Source organism: Triticum urartu, chromosome 2 (assembly GCF_003073215.2).
Source record: "Triticum urartu cultivar G1812 chromosome 2, Tu2.1, whole genome shotgun sequence".
Lineage (NCBI taxonomy): Eukaryota > Viridiplantae > Streptophyta > Magnoliopsida > Poales > Poaceae > Triticum > Triticum urartu.
The window spans coordinates 218311025-218316743 of NC_053023.1; the positions used below are offsets into that span (position 1 = coordinate 218311025).

At 53.5% G+C, this 5719-nt stretch overlaps 1 long non-coding RNA gene across 1 annotated transcript; it reads right to left on the reverse strand.

Annotated features, from left to right (window-relative positions):
* Positions 1-982: 982 nt before the first annotated feature.
* Positions 983-3888, reverse strand: LOC125536847. Its single transcript, XR_007295246.1, has 5 exons — positions 3576-3888; positions 3360-3495; positions 2920-3196; positions 2118-2235; positions 983-1333 (listed from the first exon to the last, which is right to left on the reverse strand). It is a non-coding gene; the product is annotated as an uncharacterized LOC125536847 (long non-coding RNA).
* Between the last annotated feature and the right edge of the window lie 1831 nt (positions 3889-5719).

The window sequence follows — 5719 nt, forward strand, 5'->3', positions numbered from 1 at the left end:
TGGAGCAGACTTCGAAGCAGTCCCCAACGGCAAGATCTTCATGACTCATGGCTGGGGCGAGATTGCACGGGTCTGCCACGCGAGGGGCGCCCTCGCAATCCACCTTGAGTACGACGGCGTCTCCACGCTCTTCTTCAAGGTCTTCAATGCCGAGGGCCGCCGCTTGGAGTGCTGCTCCGGAGAGGAGCGCGAGGCTGACGCGCGTTACGCTCGCGGCCACTCCAGCAGCAGCAGCCCTTGGGAGTCCAGCAGCTCTCCTGAGCTCTATGAGACTCCGGAGATGAGCGACGACAGCTACGTGCCCCCGAGCTCTCGCCGCGCTCGGAGCAGTGTCGCCGCGTCTGGCCGTCGCTGCTGCTGATCTAGATGGGGTTGGCACCGGCCTCCTGTGGCCCGCTGTTGATGATGGCGTCTGCCACAGGAGGGTGTAGATAGGGTCCTTCTTAGTTTTAGCTTTCATTCCCTGCGAAGAATCATGAGGCGCCCCGTGGGGGCATATAAGGTTCCGTAATGTCTTTTGTGCTTATCTTCCCTGTTATGAAGATTTAGTGAACGCGCGTCCCGTTAAGGCTCGGCCCCCCTTTCTTTTCCCGCGATAGCTTGTTGCTCTACGCCGACAGGTCCCGGTCCCCAGACAAGCTACAGCCGTCGCTAGTATGCCAGGTCTCGTGTCGTGGTCAAGGCCAAGAGGTGTCCGGCCCGAGGTCCAGTAAGAGCCCCAGAGACGCGATGCTCACACTACTAGAAAAAACCTTACCAATAGCGTGGGTTTTTGGACTACTAGTAGCATAGGTTCCCATGCTGCTGCTATGACGCTACAACTATTTTTAGCAATAGCGTGTATTTTACCCCATGCTACTAATAAACAAACATATCAGTAGCGCTGGTGCCCCACGCTACTACTATTTCAAACTGCGCTACTACTAACAGCATAGTAGTAGCCCGTCTATGATACACCCACGCTACCAGTAACAAATTAGGATTTAAAAAAATCTACCTATTTCATTATAGTACTCACATACATGCATTTCATGATACACACATGTTATGCATACAGTCAAACATACATATCTGATATAGATAATTAATACACACACACACACACACATATATATCCATTATACACCACACGTATAGGTCGCCGGCGCCTCCACAAGCCCGTTGAAGGTGTTGATGTCATCGTCGTTGCCTCCGCAGCAGCACCGTGACGACACCGTCGTCGTCCCCGCATCACCGTGATGATGTCGTCGTCGTCGTCGTCGCCGCAGCCCCGTGACAATGTCGATGTCGTCGTCATCGTTGCCGCCGCAACTTCATGTCCACGTGTTCCCTACTAAGAACTCACAAATCCTGGAATTAAACAATGAACCAAGACCACTACTAGGAACTCACAAAGATCCTGTAGCATTAGTACAGTATAACAATAACCTATAGATCAGTAAGTAATAATAGCAGAAACAAAAGCATATAGCAGCAGCATAGTATATATATATGAATTATAAGTAGTACCAAACAGATCAATCCTAGAAATTGGGGAAAACCCAACTTAAGAAGGATACAATGCTAGGCATGACCACGAGTGAAATGAGATTTAGACAACTTTGCTTTCCACCGGCTAGAAGCTAGATCCACATCAACCATTCTCAGCTTCACTGTCAGCGTTTCAATCCACTAGATGACCCGTTGCCGATGGCGCAAAGGGCGAGAATGAACCAAGGACTGACAACTTGATCGAGGAAGAAACTTCATTTCATTTATAGCATTTGGCAGATTAGAATAAAAATGAAGTACCATCAGGTTGATCTCTAATTTTCACTGAACTAACAAAAACACATTTTACACTGCCCGCGTACTACTATGACTGTCCATTTGGAGTAGAATTTGTAAGTGAATGTTTATCTACTGCTGCACTCAAGTTAACTTGAATTGGGTCGGATGAATCAGATACTTCTGCCATTGGCATGAACAGGCCAATAGGGCATGCACACTGTACTGCCACTTCTGCTTCAGAAGTAAAACTTTTTGTATCTTTGATCATGTTTCTAAGAAAAAGTATCAAGGGAACCAGCTCTGAGGATAAATAAACAACCAAATTTACAAGTGTGTACTTTAGGTACCTGTTGGCAACGACATTGATCACCTGGTCTCTGCAGAACACATCCAACTCTTCCGGCGATCCTGCAACACGTGGCCACCCCACCCCATGCCTGAAATCCTCAATGCTCCATCCAACCTCTGAGTGGCAATAAGGCGAAACCAAGATCGATGTCATGATGAAGCTTTCCAAAAAAATCTGTTTCTATGCACTAATTGTGCCGAACCGCTAAGGAAAAAAACAGATGCCTCATAAAGTTCCCCTCTAATTGTGAGATTGTCAGATTCACACAGGAAAGTTGCTTCGAACATTAACTGCAATAGAATGTGTGAGTTCCAAAAGTTCCCCTCTAATTGTTACACATATAATTGGTGCAAGCAAACTTGGCACTAAAAGCAAGATATTTTATCGCTACCAAATGCCTCATAAAGTAGCACCAAGCTACAGAATCAGTTTGTACCAAGCTAGATTGTGTTCGAATTTTATAGGAAGGATAGTTCGCTAGGCAGTAGGACACAACATGCAAAGTAAACTAAAGTGATCAAGTAGGTAAATATAAAAAATTGAGCAGATTGACCACTATTATGCTCAAAGTAAGATTACTAATTACTAAACAAGCACTACTACAGTACCATGCTGAATCTAAAGTGAATATGGATTCAACCTTAGGCAGTGCAACTCTTGGTTGTTGTTATAATGAACACTCTGCTACCCAGTCACCCCCATTTTTACTGTTATTAGTTATCTCATCATTTATATGCCTATGCATGAACAATAGTAGAAAGTATTACTGAAATTGAGCCAATCTTTGAGAGGGTTGTTACCTTCACATTGATACCAAGGCTATCCACAACCAGAATAGAAGCAAAATTCACCTGAAATAACTTACATATGTCATCCCTCAATATATTTAAATGGAAACATTAACATTTCTCTTTTTCTGCAGTTAACAAATATCCTGATACAACTCAAGATGGTGTGAAGCAGCCATATAATGGTTTTTCATTGGAAAAATACTAAGCTTCAATGCTACTGCATCCTTCTCTCCCATATACTTGCTCGAGGATTTGGTGAATTTAGCATCTCACGAGATTCAGCAAACTGCAGTTATTACAGAATACCATTACGATGCAACTAAAAGAACAATGATAGGCTGATTGAAGAATGAATTGACTCAGGCCCATGATGCATATTTATTGACATTTGGCCTCAACTTAGCAGCAGTAGTGAGTAGTGGAAGAAGGGGAGGGAGATGGAGATATACCTGCCGTGGTGGGTCATCATGGCCATGCTTGAGCTCGTGCCCGACCTCTTGGTCGCCCTAGGAGCAGGCCCCTCCTCCTCGAGCAGAGCAGGGCTGGCGGCTAGGTGTGCCCCCTCCTCCTCCGCGCCATGGTGACCTGTAGCAAAGGCACAGATAGGAGGAGAAGGTGAGGAGGAGAGGGCGGATCCAAGCAAGGAAGGAGGGGAATGGCCTAACTGGGCAACGTCGGTGACGGATCCCGCAAGCGCCGGCCTCGCCATCGCTGATTGTGGTGGATTCCGGCAAGAACACGGGAGGCGCCCGAAACCCTAGCCGCGGGCAATGATGTACGCCTTGAGGCACGGATCTGGACGAGGGGGGGGGGGGGGGGGGGGTGGAGCTTGGGGGCGTGTAGCGCGCGGCCGGAGCTCGCCGGAACCGGCCGGCGTTGGTGGCGGCGGCGGGGAAGAGATCATGGGGGTGAGGTTAGAGAGTTTTTTTTGAAGGATTCACGAGAGAGTTCGGTGGGGTGGGAGTGGATCGGGGTAGCAGTAGCGTGGGATGTATCACCTGCGTTATTGCTTTTCATCTAGTAAGGGCATCTCCAGCCGCGCCCCCAAGAAGGTCCCTCAGGCGTCTTTTCATCAGTCGGTGTCAAAAAATCGGCTCAGTTGCACCCTCAAGAGCCCAGTTTTCGCCGGCTCGGGCCGAAATTGGCGCCGGCGGACCCAACCCGAACCTGGCGCGCTGGGGTCGCTCGGGGGCGCCAGGCGAATCGTTTTTGGCGTGAAGAGCTGCGGGCCTACCGCGTCAGCGACTCTACCCTCTTCTCGCCTCTTCGTCGTCCTCATCGCCTCGTTTCCCGCGGCGAATCAATGCCAAAGCTGTCGCGCGCTGCCGCGCTGGTCAGCCTCCATTGATGCCTCACGGACGGCGCAGTGAAGGCTGAGCGGTGCGTCCCTCGGACGCCACACAATCACGCCACACGTAACGCGCCGGCCAAGCCTACCACACGGCGTCTCCGCCTATAAAAGCCGACTGCAAGCGCGCTGGAGAGACTCACCCCGATCATCCACCGACGATGCGCTCATTTCTCCCCCTTTCCTCCTCTCGCCGTCACTAGTTGAGAAAGCATGGCCGAGCGTTTCCCAGGCGACGGCGCGGCGGCGAACGGATTCGGGCGCCGTCATCTGCACGACGACGAGGCTCACCTCCTTTTCGAGGCCGAGTACCCGGTCCCGCCGGACATGCAGGTGCCCGGGTCTTGGAGGATCAGCGCCAGCGGCGTGCCGGTGCCACCACCACCCACCGGGGCGACGCGGCGTGCGGAGATCGCATGAATCCACGCGTCCCTGCCGCGAGCGGCGAGGGAGGGGCCACTGTACGTCCCCGACAGCCCGCTCTAGGAGCCCTACTTCCGCCGCCGTCACGCCGAGCAGCTCGAGGCCACCAACGGCGTCGTGCCCTCCGGCAGGCTCAACTCCGATGGCCGGCGCCGGTGGTGGGGCGTGCCCGGCCGCACGTTGGAGGCCGTCCTCGAGTACATCGAGGGCGACAACACGCCGCACCTCGAGTACCCCGCTCCCCCGTCCTTCTCACGCCGCCGGGGAAGCTCCTGGACGCCGAGGCGCATGGAGACCGGGGCGTCCTCCTCCTCGTTCGGCGGCTCTCCCTGCCTCCACCTCCGCCCCGTCAAGCCGGACCCCCAGGACACGCCTGTCAGCGCGCGTACCCGCAGCTCCGGCGGCTCTCCCTGCCTCCACCTCCGCCCCGTCAAGCCGGAGCCCCAGGACACGCCTGTCAGCGCGCGTACCCGCCGCTCGGGCGCCCTCATCGAGCCCAAGGTGGAGTCCAGCCTCCCCCCGAAGTACGAGGAGATAGGCCGGCGTGGCTTCTCCGATGAGGACGCCATGCGGTGGTCGCACGACGACTACGTGCGCGAGGAGATGGTCCGGCAGCCCGGGCCCTGGAGGAGATCACCGCCCGCAAACGTGGGCGCGAGGACGATGACGGTGTCATCATCCTCGATAGCGATGACGACGACGCCCCCGGACCGTCCAACCCGCCGCGCCAACCGGGGGAGAGATGCAGCAAGGACGGCGGAGGCGTAGGCGGGCGCGACGACGACGATGACAGCGGCGGTAACTACACGCGGTTCTACAGCCTCCTCGGCATGTAGAACCGCGTGGGCGGGCGGCGAGGCGGGCGGCGAGGGAGACGGCGGGAGTAGCTCGCGGTAGTTTTTTTTCTTTTTTTGTAAAATATGTTTAAATTTGAATGAACTCGCCCGTGTTTGCGTTGTGTTTGCGCTGAATTTGAACATTTTAAAAACCCGTGGGGGGCCGCGACTGGGGGGCATCACGCCCCCAGTGCGCGGTTTA